This window comes from Somniosus microcephalus, chromosome 26 (assembly GCF_052327205.1).
Source record: "Somniosus microcephalus isolate GS21.2 chromosome 26, FLI_Smic_1.0, whole genome shotgun sequence".
Taxonomy (NCBI): Eukaryota; Metazoa; Chordata; class Chondrichthyes; order Squaliformes; family Somniosidae; genus Somniosus; species Somniosus microcephalus.
Genome location: NC_141012.1, coordinates 9,903,278 through 9,916,665, shown reverse-complemented (window position 1 = coordinate 9,916,665; position 13,388 = coordinate 9,903,278). Strand labels below are relative to the sequence as shown.

At 45.9% G+C, this 13,388-nt stretch overlaps 1 protein-coding gene across 1 annotated transcript in view; it reads right to left on the bottom strand.

Moving 5' to 3' along the window:
* LOC147100277 (D(2) dopamine receptor B-like) overlaps positions 1–4,807 on the bottom strand; it is a 148,897-nt gene extending 144,090 nt beyond the window's left edge. Inside the window, exon 1 of the mRNA XM_085967799.1 lies at positions 4,542–4,807. The gene's annotated coding sequence lies outside the window, so the exon portion shown is untranslated. The remainder of the gene's footprint in view (positions 1–4,541) is intronic.
* Positions 4,808–13,388: the final 8,581 nt, after the last annotated feature.

The window sequence follows — 13,388 nt, the reverse complement described above, 5'->3', positions numbered from 1 at the left end:
TAAAACATATAAGATTCTGAGGGGGATTGACAGGGTAGATGCTGAGAGGTTGTTTCCCCTGGCTGGAGTGTCTAGAACTAGGGGGCATAGTCTCAGGATAATGGGTTGGCCATTTAAGACTGAGATGAGGAGGAATTTCTTCACTCAGAGGGTTGTGAATCTTTGGAATTCTCTACCTCAAAGGGCTGTGGATGCGGAATCGTTGAGTATATTCAAGGCTGAGATCGATAGATTTTTGGACTCTGGGGGAATCAAGGGATATGGAGATCGGGCGGGAAAGTGGAGTTAAGGTCGAAGATCAGCCATGATCTTATTGAATGGCAGAGCAGGCTCGAGGGGCCGAATGGCCTACTCCTGCTCCTAATTCTTATGTTCTTAAAAGCTGACAAAATAATCGGTTCTTCACTAAATTTTAAATATGCAGAGAGCTTCATTAATACCTGGTCAACTGAAGTAGTCTATCATGTTGCCATGTTTCCAGCTGATCATGCGACAAGGCGTCACACTGGTTATTGGGGCTACCCCATTAAATAAACAGTATGGGTTATGTCTTTCCTTGTGTTGCATTATGAAGCAACAGGAAAAGACAGTCTGACAGATCAAATTCTGAAGCGCTTGACTCCTGATTAGAATGCTTCAGTTCCCAGCCCTGGGGCTGCTTCAGATGGTTGAGCCTCATCTGTTCTGAGCTTGGCTACTCGATGTAATGCCATGTGGAAGTGGGGCATTACATCTTAGGAAGTAAGGGGAGTGGGGAGAGAATGACTGGCACAGCCTCTCTAGACATCACTGAATTGTGTCCCTATTTTAGATCACACAGGCTGGATTATCTGTGTCTTGAGGAGGTCACTTAGCGATGAGAATTGTTGAAAATGCTGAATTGGAGAGTGGAAAGAAATTAAATATATATACTCTGAAGCTCTCTGTGTTAACTTGCTAATGATACATATTTATTGAAAAACCTGTTTTGTGCGCTAAAGATTATTCATGATTGAATAGGCTTTCTATATCAAGCAGAACATCCACACGGTGTAACATTCACACAAGGGTGCAAGCAGGATTAAAATGAGAAACTTAGTTCTGAATATATTTAAAGATAGATATGTACTACAAAATCTATATTGTAAACCACAACAATCTTTAAATCACACACTTATATTACTGTGACCATTTAGTAATGGTCAAAAAATAACTAGGAGTGAGTATCATGTTTAAGTTGCTTTCCTACATTTAGAAGGCAACAAAATATACATGAATATGTGACTCATATACAGTATCTTATGTTTACCCCTCAGGCTGAATATGAGAATCAGTTCTAATATCATTTGTTTAATATCACAGCATCTCAGTCTCAGAACCATGCACAGTGATGAAAACCCAATCATCATCTACATATCTACACACAGAGGCAGCATACTGTAATATCCAGTGTAAATATCACAGCTATATATATATATATAAAAAACACATCCCTATTTTATGGTTGCAGTTTAAAATACATTATGAATTGACAAATATAAATTGCTGTCTTACATTTAAAGTACATCAGAGCATGAATGAAAATGTGACTTGTCCACTGGCAGTTACAGGAGATAGATAATAGATATAACTACTCTGTATCTTACATTGTGCGACCTAAGTCTTGGATGCATGGTAAGTGTAACCTCTACGTAACAGTAACAATATGAAAATGGGTAAATAATGTTTAGTACAATACCGAAAATATAGAGCAGGACAGGTATGTGAAAGAATTATGGGTTGTTATCCCACTTTAGAGCTGGCAGGGTCTTCAGACATCACGAGAACTTTCCTCTTTGAATTTTTCATACCATCAGAGCCCCTGGATTGGGGTCTTGCGATTCTTGTTTGGGTGTTCCTTTGTTTTTCTCTCTCTCTTTCTCTCTCTCTTTCTCTCTCACTCTCTTTGCTGCTCAATATATGATTTTCCCCCACACAGTTTTAGCTGGAGAAGTCTCAGAAACCAGAGAAAAACAGGTCCAAAATCTCATTGTTGGCATTATACTGTGTATTGACTGAAAGCACATGTAGTGACAAAGAGAGAGAAAAATTAAACTCAACTGGAGGCGGCAATTATAGGCTCCCACAGAAAAAAGATAACTGAACGAGGAACAACCAACAATGGATACTCAATCAGAATAATTGATCTTCTAAATGCACTTTTGCACAACCCTATAAAACACAGTAAGACATTTCACAAATGATCAAACTGGCTGCCTGGAAATTCAGACATCGGTTCCCAATTTCTACTTGCTCTACATTAATGATTCAGTGAAACAAAAACCCTGAGCTGAAGCTGGAAATCAGACTGTGTGACTGAAACACAAAACTGTACTGCTAATATTCTCATCCAGTTCCTATGAAACAAGCTCCCAGTTGCCTGCTTAGGAACAGGTGCAGCTGAAATGTAACATTCTGTAACATCTCCATGGTATAATTCATTTAGAGAATATACCAGAGTCAACCAATATTATTTATACAACACAACACATTTTGATGCAGATAAACACACATTCCTAATGGTAAACCATTCAAAATAAGAATCCATTCAATATATTAGTGTTGAATAGTGCAGTCAGACTTCAGGACAGTACAGCATAAGGGAGTGTTTATTTATAACACATTATTTAGCCTACCGAACATTGTTCAGGATTAAGCCCTATTTCTAATGAAAATATACATGAATTAATATTTAATTTCACTAGTTCTATACATTACTGAAGTACCTATCTTCACAGGTCCTATGTACGCCATGTATGATAATTCCTTTTGAATTAATGAATATTTTAGGATAGTTTTCTCTGCGAATGCCTGGAGGGGGACTTTCAGTGTATGCAGACTCCTCTATCACCAATGGTCCATTGAGCACTGAGTGTTTCTATTAACAGTAGGGATTTGAAACCCATCCGCCTCACTGAGCGAAAACTAACACTCACAAGGCAGCGATGTGCTCATTCATATCATAAGGTCTAATCCATCAAGCTGGTCTGTATCCTAACAACAGAATCCCGTCTCTCGTGAATGCTGCCTCTCTTGTGAGTGTCACTGTACCTGTGCTATGGTGCTTACTGTGCTATGGTGCTTACTATGCATACGCCACTCAAACCCCAGCGTTCTAGGTCAAAAGTCTTCCAAAAAGGGCAAATGTGGAATCCTAAAGTTGGAAAGTTTGTTATGAAAAGAAAGCAGCCATCAATTCAACATTTCCACATCTTAGCAGAATTGTCTGTAAAAAGACTGTCAGCCACAGCCAATATGGCACATCCCATTGTACAATGAACGACAGCTAGGTGAGAGAGCTGGAGGACACTCTCTCGGAGCTGTGTTAAGAAGTTTCTGCCTACCTAGACATGCACGTGTCTGTGTTTAAACACGTTTTATGTATAGAATTGCAAAAATACCAAGGAAATATCCAACTCTGATCATTTTACTGAGGGCTGGTTTTCTGTGACATACTTTACATGGCTTACAACAATACTATTCCCATTCACTCTCTAATAGTTTATTATTCATTCAATACACCTAGGTTAACCGGTTCTGTCTGTATGCAAATAACTGTGTATATGTTAATAATTGTGTGTGTGTATAAGTGACTATTGTCAGTGTGAGCATATTTCTGTGTGCATGAATATGGCTGTGTGTGTGAGAGAGAAGTGGTTGTGTTCCTGTGTGAGTTTGCTGGTAAGTGTACGTGTAACTGCGTGTATGAAAAAGAACGATCTGAAGGCAGAATGTAAATGGTTGAGTGTTCATTATACTTCAATCAGTTTTAAAGACAGCACTTTCACCTTATTATTCCACAGTTATTTATGAGTGCAACCAGCCATATGAATTACATATGTATGTACAACATGTATATTTGAACATTTTCAGCTTTCGAGATCTCAGAGATAAACAAAAGCTCTCTCATTTTTAAGACAGCCTTAAAGATAAGTCGCTCTCAGTCTTCAGAGTTCTGCTTACTACAGAGAGCTTAAATGGAAAATCAAGCGACTGACGGAACTACAGGGACGTTTTATCTGAGAGATGTTTTCTGATGTGAATAATCCCTTTGCTTGTTGCGGTCTGTACTCGCACGTTTCAAAGAAAATGAAACGCCAAGCCATCAAAAGAATCATCATAGAAATTAACTGGAGCAGACAGTCGCAGCCTTGTTAAACCGGTATAAACATGTCCTTTCATTCTCAACCAGCGACTAGGGAAGCTGTTAAGCTGTAGTGCTTAAAACAAGCACTGTACTCAACACTGAGACATGACCGGGTCCTTTATCAATGCTTAAGTGACTCGGCGACTAAAACATAGCTTAAAATCCTTCTATGTAAATTGGTTTAAAGGGCGAATCCTTTGAAAGTTATACCAGAGCAATTGCTTTGAGCCAACCCCATTATATCCGAGTTTGACACCGCCACTATTTGTCGACAAAAAAAGTTTGTTTAATCTGTGTAATTAATTGCTTTTCATCCCCCTCCCCCCAAAAAAGACAGGACACGTTTTGATCCGTCCTTCTAGAATCTGTATCTTACCTTACCGATCCATAAAATGTCCAAATTCGCTTCCAAATTGGTTGCAAAAAAAGTCCTCGTCCCCTGCTGGTAAAATCCAACCACAGATTTGGGCTAAATAAAAGAGGACAAGAAAATAAAGGACAGACACACAAAAGAAAAGTTCTTTTCAGCAAAGGTGTAGATCAGGAGGGAAGGTGGGAGAGGCACTTGGCCATGGCTGGGCCAGCTGGCAGCACACGGTGGCGGCTCCGTCCCTCTCTCCCTCTCTGGGAAGGTGCTGAAGAAGTGGGAAGATCAGCACCAGCTCCGGCGGACAGCTCCCAGCCTCTGCGGTTTCCCCTGCGCAGGTGGAGCCGCCCGAGACACGCCTCAGCAAGCCCAGCAACCTGCCAGAGAGGGGGGGGAGAGGGGAGAGAGTGTCTGCAACCCGGGACAAGCGCTGCTTAACACAAACAATAAAGGCAGAGCCGGGAATGCATTGCCGTCAACCCCACGCACACACAGATCGTGATCTGTGCAAAGAAAAAAAGAAAACCCCCTGGCAATATGTACAGTAGATCCACATTCTGCTTTGAGCGCTGTTATATAAGCTTGCCGTGTTATAGGGGGGTCTGTTTATGTCACATACAAGCTTGCAGCCCACCCACAACCGTTGCATATAAGACAGTTTAGCATGCAGTTTGTAATTACGTGTTTACCTGGCATAAGCAAATATATTGTTTGTACGTTGCAATGGCTGAACGTCTCCTTAAAACCTACCTCTTTGACCAAGCTTTTGCTCACCTGCCCTAACATCTCCTTATGTGACTTGGTGTCAAATTTTGTTTGATAATCGCTCCTGTGAAGCGCCTTGGGATGTTTTACTACCTTAAAGACGCTATCTAAATGCACGTTGTTGTTATTGACCCTGTGGCACCAACTTTTCATTTGCAAATGTCTCTTTTAATCAATGTCTCTTAATCTCTCCTGCTTTCTATCCTATCTCTGACCTTCCCTTTGTTCTTTCACCCCCTCCCCCTTTCCCCAGCCCCCACTTGCTTTAAAATCTATTCCCTTTTCCTGCTTTTTTTCCCAGTTCTGATGAAGGGTCTTCGACCTGAAACGTTAACTCTGTTTCTCTCTCCACGGATGCTGCCCTGGCCTGCTGAGTATTTCCAGCATTTTCTGTTTTTATTTGCACCTTTCACTCGTTTCAGCGGAGGCGTCTTTGTGTTTTCCGATGTACCCCTTCTCTGTCTATATTTGTGGACTGGTTCCTGTTAAAGGAAAGACCCTGGTCAGTGCATCGTAAAAACTGGAAAAATACACAATTCCGATAGACTTTAACAGCCTTGACTTTCCCCGTTGAAATTTTTAACGTTGTTTAAACAATACATGTCGATGACATCTTTGAGGGAGTTGGTTCGGACGAGATGGTAAGCCCCTCAGGATGAGAGAGCTGAATTAGCATCAGTCAGCAGAAGTCACAAATCCAGAGGGCACCAATGATCTTATGTTGCCTCCGCTCCCTCCCTTACTGGAGGTCAGTCTTATTGTGTCCTCAGCAACCACCAGAGCCAGTTTTATAGACACCAATCCTGGCTACAGTTGAATCCAACAAAAAAGTGTTCAAGTTGATTTTTTTTAATTTTCAACAGTCTGATTTTAAAGGAGTAACTGACGTTGAAATTCCCTCTTTAAGAATAAAACTTGAACTGATGCTGAGAATGGCTTCAAGTTTTAGAGTGAGGTAGACGTGATGATCGGGTTTAATGTGGGTACATTTGTAAAACTTTAAAAAATACTGTACAATTTTTTTTTAATTCGCTTATGGGATGTGGGCATCGCTGGCAAGGCCGGCATTTATTGCCCATTCCTAATTGCCCTTGAGAAGGTGGTGGTGAGCCACCTTCTTGAACCGCTGCAGTCTGTGTGGTGAAGGTGCTCCCACAGTGCTGTTAGGGAGGGAGTTCCAGGATCTTGACCCAGTGACGATGAAGGAACGGCGACATACTTCTAAGTCAGGATGGTGTGTGACTTGGAGGGGAACTTGGAGGTGGTGGTGTTCCCATGCGTCTGCTGCCCTTGTCCTTCTAGGTGGAAGAGGTCGTGGGTTTGGGAGGTGCTACCGAAGAAGCCTTGGCGAGTTGCTGCAGATTGAAACCATTGCATCACAACATAGACACCTGACACACTTAGAGTTAAGATAGTGTGAGTAAGGCTGAGAGACAGATTGGAAGATGCAGTGTTAGCCATTGTTCAGTTAGAGAGTTATTTAGGGTGCTCACTGGTGTGTCAACATAGCCAGGTATTATTTTTTACTTCTTTGTTTAAGTTTTTCCCATGACAAATGTTATATCCTAGCTAAGAGGTCAGGGAGAAAACCTGGGTCTAGGCTTCTGCTATGCACTGTCTTCCATGAGATATGGGAGGGCAGCCTGTATTACAGCTTCCCCCTTCTAGACAAACAGGATGGAGGGAAGCTAGAAGAGTACAGTACAAATATAACAAAATACAAATAATTGCCCTCTTTTACACAAATGCTTTTCCTTCTCCAATCTGTGCTTTAGCTAGCGGAGATCCAGTGTGCTGCTTCAATGGAGTAGCAATTTGAAAGGGACAGGTATCCCTTCTGATATCTGCTCCACAGTATCTCAGTAAACCCAGAAGGAAGGTGGTGGATGTTTAACCAGAAGCTGAGAGTTCAAATGCCAGTCTAAACTGTACTCAAACCCAATTGCCCTGACTGGTTGTATTTAATTGTTTTTCAGCTGAACCACTAGGTGGGGCTCTATGTGGGAATAAAGCATTCCATCTCAGGGTGGGAATATGGGAAGATAAACTAATGGGACTAGTTCCTTCCTGTAGATTTTTTTTCAGCCCATTGACCAACAAAAGGGCAGATTTGAACAATGGTCAGAGAGTCCCAACAAACATGAGGTAACTATGACAATCTATTTCAATGAAATGTAGGTAATTATTCCCATCAAGGTGGAGTCTCACCATCCAAGCCCCTTTTAAAATTCACCCATTTGTAAAGAATTGTCATGGAATATTTTTTGTGTTCTGTGCACCCATGTTAATTTGTGTTGAATTATTTTTATGCTTTTTTAAATTATTTGAAAAACATTGGTTGATGAAGAGTCTAGGTTCTTGGTGCAGGGCACCACCTAGGTTGAAAACAGTAAGGCACAAGGCAAACCAGGAAGTCGAGTTTAGATGCTGCATAGTATGGGTTTTAACAGGTTGGAGCAGTATGGGAAGACTGAGAGATGAGAAGAGCTGCATAGCCTTGAGAAAGAATGTTGGAGTGGGAGGTGGTGCGATGATTTCTCATTTAACACGATGCGGATTGAAAGAGGAAAAGGAGTGTGTAGCACAGAATATTTAGAGCTTAGGAGGAACAAGAGAGGACATTTCAGAAGACCATCGCTCTTAGTGGTATTAATGAAATGTTGCATTTCAATGTTAAGTGCAAAAGACTTTATTGCGGATTTACCCAGAAAAAAGTTACTGAGCAGATCCTCAATTGCACGGAAAGCTAATAAGATTGTGCGGTTGAAGTTTAAAGATCACTAGAAGTATCCTTGACTAATGGCTTCCTCTATTCATTTAGTTCTCTCGCCTGTCAGGCTCTTTGATGGGGAAGATAAGTAACTCTATAATCTACTAATTGAAGCCAGCAACACTGACTTGAGTGTCAAGAGAGAGACTTTGGTTTTCTCGATAGCATCTTCTGGCCGGTACTGACAAAGTTTGTCCTGTAGAAGAAGCTCAAGGGCAAATAATAGTCAATAGTAGGCTTGTAACTTATACTTCCTTGGTAGGAGCCTAATGTTTGAATGCATTTACTGTCTGCATGTCAAACATTGAATCTTCTAAGTTATAAAATCAGGCAGCAGGCAGTTTGACACGACTCTCCTCCCCAGCCCCCCTCAATAAAGATGCTTCAGTTACTCATTTCAAGTACTGCATATCAATTTTATACTTAATTCATTATGATTGAAGCTTTATCATGTTGAATTTTAAATTGCATTTGGTTATGTAAAACTGGGGTAAAATGGGCACAAATAAGAACTGCAATATCACAAACTTAAAGATCTCGGGGGAAAAATTCAGTTGGTTTGCGCCTCCCATTAACTCCTTAAGAGGGCGCTAACGGGGCGCAAAGCAACTAGCGCCCGGGCGCGGCGATGTTTGCGCCGCTCGCGAAAATAACTAGACATTTTGCGGCGGTGCTAAACACTACCACCACGATCTCCTGCGCCGGCAGATCATGACGTCAGTCGAGTGCGCAACACCCCGTTAGCGCCCCGGACCGGATATTGAGTGGCGCCCCCTGCCTTACCGCCTGCCACTAGTAACGACAGGTTGAGTGGAGCGTTTTGCAGTTGGGAAGGGACCGGGGGAGCGCTATTTAAAGGCAACCGCTTCCTGCCTTTTTTTGTTGGTGACATTTTTGCACCATGCATTCTGAGAGAGAGGGGGCGATTTTCCTGGAGCCATCAGGCGGGCTTTCAGGCATGTGGTGGGGGGGGGAAATCGCGAAAATAGGGGGTCACGACCCCCCCCGCCTGATTCCCCGCCCCATCCGATTTTCACCAAGGCGTTTCTGTCCGACCCGAATCAGTCCCGCCCGCAGCAGGCGGGACTGGTCTTCAGGCACCTTAATCACCAATAATTGGCATCTATAATGCCATTTTAAGGGGCCCTTGCTATTTTCAGCCTTTTCCCATGTTAAACACACCTGGTGGGAACCCCGCTGATGAAACCTGGCGTGAACAATATTGGATTGCTGACTATCAGCTGCAGGTCAATCAGGAAAGAAGAGATTTAATCAGACATCATTTGTAGGTTGCAGGACCTTGTTGTTTCAGGCTTGGGGCAACTTGTTCCAGGCTTAGGCACAGCTGTGGAACGTTGGAGCCTCACACACTTCTCCAGTGTGAGCTCCTGGGAAGCCCCTCTCGCCACCCTCACTCAGCGCTTCCTCAACGGAGGCATCTACCAGAAGCATGGGAGGCCTTTTTTTCCTTCCCTTCTTGGCATTAGAGGATCTCCAGCAGCAGAGGCGGCAGCAGCAGATCCAGCAACAAGAGCAGCACCAGCAACAGCAGCACCAGCAACAGCAGCAGCAGCAGGAGGGACAGGCTGCGGCTCACCCACCTGAGGCAGCACAGGCCAGAAAGGGCCAGCGCATGGAAGGCCGTCAGCGCAGGAGATACCCCCCAAACAGGGTCTACAGACACAGGGTCAGCTACCTCAACATGACTGAGCAGCAGTGCCAAAGGCGGCTCCGACTTTCGCGAGAGGTAGTGACTGACATCTGCGCAATGCTGCAGAAAGACCTGGAGCCCAGAGCACCAGGTCGACACTCCTTACCAGTGGCCCTCAAAGTCACCACCGCACTCAACTTTTTTGCCTCAGGCTCCTTCCAGGGATCAGCAGCAGACATCAGCGGCATCTCCCAGGCGGCCGCACACACTTGCATCACGCAGGTAACCGATGCCCTCTTTGCCCTCGCGCACAATCACATCCATTTCACCAGGGATCGCGCAAGTGTGAGGGCGCGAGCGCTTGGATTAGCTCATCTGGCAGACTTTCCAAGGGTGCAGGGTGTCATTGACTGCACACATGTGGCCCTTAGGGCACCCCATCGCAATCCAGGAGTTTTTGTCAACCACAAGGGCTTCCACTCCCTTAACGTTCAGCTGGTGTGTGACCACAAGAAGGAGATTTTGCATGTTTGTGCCAAATACCCTGGCAGCTGCCATGACTCCTTCATACTGCGCCAGTCTAGTGTGCCTCCGCTATTCAGGTCACCAGATGAACTTCAGGGATGGCTACTTGGAGACAAGGGCTATCCCCTGCGGACTTGGCTAATGACGCCGTTGAGGAGACCAACCAACGAAGCTGAGGAGCGCTACAACGCCAGTCACATTTCCACCAGATGCATTATCGAGCAAACCATCGGATTGCTGAAGATGCGCTTCAGATGCCTGGATAGATCAGGTGGAGCCCTGCAGTACTCAGCAGCCAGGGTCTCCAGAATCGTTGTGGTTTGCTGTGCACTTCACAACATGGCACAGCGTCATGGCTTGCAGATTCCTCAGAACCAAGTGGCTCCTCACAGACCCGCCTCAGATGAAGATGATGCTGAGGAGCAGGAGGAGGAGGAGGAGGAGGAGGAGGGTGAAAATGACCATCCTGCAGAGGCCCATCAACCTGCGGCACCATTATGCGAGAACATTGCTGCCCGGGATGCAAGGAACGCACTCATCCTGTCCAGATTTGTTTAGCCTAGTACATCAAACACTGTAGCCTCACTGCTTCTTACCTGAGCATGGACAATGGCCAAACCCTGCGCATTCCTACCTATTTGACCAGCATCCTGACAACTGCAAGTAATCCTAAGGCCTCAATGCAAAATCCCCATTCGCCAAATGACACACGCCACAACTGCAGCAGTTGCCATCAGATTTTTTATAAACAGGATACTGATGACATAATAACTATATACAAAACTTTTCACCCAAGTGACTACCCTTGTGATTAGTGGTGCTTTATTTCTCTCTTACGCGTGCTCCTACGTAGTGGTTCCCCTGTGACTTCAGCAGATGTGGAGGCCCCTTGCTGACTTTCCTGCTGCTCCTGTCTCAACACCTTTGGCGGGCGTCCTCTGGGGTGGCGAGCCTGTGAGAGCTCGCCAGCAGTCTGCTACTCTTGCGGCTGTGCAGGGGTTAAGATGCCTCTCTCACTTGGGTGTGGACTCCGGCGGGGCTCTGACCAAGGGCTCTGCAGTGGCATGGAAGTGTGAGCGCGTGGAGAGGAGCCCCCACTTCCTTGAGGTGTGCCAACAACCTCCCTTTCATGGGTCAGGTCCCCCTCAGCGCCTGCAAGTGGCTGGAGAGCATCTTGCTGCACATCAGGGGGGCCATGGGGACCCGTATCTGCACTGGAAGTCCTACTCAGAAGGACTTCCATGAAGGTCTGGTTTCTGTGTTCAATAGATGCCCATCGCTCCTCAAGAGATGTCATTCTATTCTGAACACTCACCATGTTTTCCATACCCTGGCGACTAAGCTCCTCCATAGCCATAGCCCTCCTCTCCTCAGCCGTAGCCCTCCTCTCCTCGTCCGCAGCCCTCCTCTCCGCGGCTGTAGCCCTCCTCTCCTCTACCGCAGCCATCCTCTCCTTTATGGTAGCCTGCCTTACCACGGAGGTAGCCATCCTTTCCGTGGTGATGCGTTCATGCGCCAATGACTCCACTAAGGCTCTGCTCATGTTCGCTATGAACTCCTCCATTCGCTCCACACTCGCAGCGACCCTGGAGACAAAACCTGCCAGAGACTCCTGCATCTGTGCATGGAGATCCATCACCTCTTCTCTTGCGGATGGACCCAGAGGCACAGGGTCGACATGCAGCTGAGCTGAGCTGGCAGAGTCCTGCGCCCTCCGACGAGGACTCTCCATTGCTGTCCCTGTCTCCACAATCTGCTGATGCTCACTTGTGAGCTGTGAAACACCAGGTGACAACACTACTCTATGTCCTGAAGGTCCCCCCGAGGTGCGAGTGTCTGCGCTGGTGCTGGGTGCGCTTACTTCTGCTGACGCTGCGCCCTCAGAGGTTGGAGCTTCCTCTGAGAAGTCTGGCTGCTCAGCCTCTTCCTCCTCCACAGTGGGGATGGGGGCTCTGGATGGTCCTGTGGGGGAGTAAAGGAAAGAGTTAGAGATGTGATGCCAAGGTTACATGCACATTGGATTTTGCAGATGTTCATAAGTCCAAATGATGTAGCTTCAGAATCATAACAGCGACTCATGCTATGTCAATGAGAGAGATGGAAAACTATTCTGTCACCAGCTTGCGGGACTGCCCCTGTCTCTCCTTCCCCAGCTTCCGCAGCCACATCAGCCCCGACAATTTCCAGCACTCCTTCCTCCCAGGGGGTCAGGTGGGCTATTGAGGGTGGGCCTCCTCCAGTCCTGGCTCGCTCTCTGTTGTTGTGAGCTCTCTTTTCCTGCAATGAGGGAGACAAGTGGAGTTTGAGTGAGAATGAAGGAGTGAGTGTAGAGATTGCATCGCATAGATACTTAGAGGGAGACAAAGATGGTGTGAGGCTGCAAGACCAAGGGCCCTCCCTGTGTGTTGTCAGTTGTGTTCAAAGCATCAGAGTGAGAGGGAGTGTGAGGGCTGCATGGTGGAATAGTTATGTGAATGTGAGCATAGAGAGAGAGGGAATGGGTAAGGGTGCATGGATGTGACTGTGAAGTGGGATGTGGAGGAAGAGAGTGCTAAAGCCGAGTGCTGGTGGGCAAAGGCAATGGGGATCAGTTTGAGGGTGATGGAAACTTCATACTTACTTTTCCTGTACGGTGAAGGTCATGGAATCGTTTCCGACACTGTATCCAGGTTCTTCTGGTGACTCCCAGCGAGTTGACATCTGCTGACACCTGCATCCATGCAGCCTTGGTCTCAGTGGGAGGCCTCTTCCTCCCTGACCTAGGGAAGAGGACCTCCCTGTGGGCCCTAACCCCATCCAATAATGCCTGCAGTGAAGCCTCGTCGAATTTGGAGGCAGCTCGGGGTCTGGCACTGACCACAGCTGCTGCAGGCTCCTCTGCCATCCAGTATGGTTTGTTTGGAAGCCTGCAGAGGAAGCAATGCTTGCTGTGGACCTTAAAAGCACCACGAATGATGACATCATACTGTGCGGCTTTCTGACTGGAAATAGTCAATTAGCAAGGGTTCCCACACGCTGGAAATGAACTGGCCAATTGAGGGAAAATTGCATCAATCTGGCAGACCCATTTAGATTCGTGTGGGAACCCCGACATTCGGGGAACCCGACAATTCCCCACACCTGCGGGAAAATCGAGCCCAGAGAG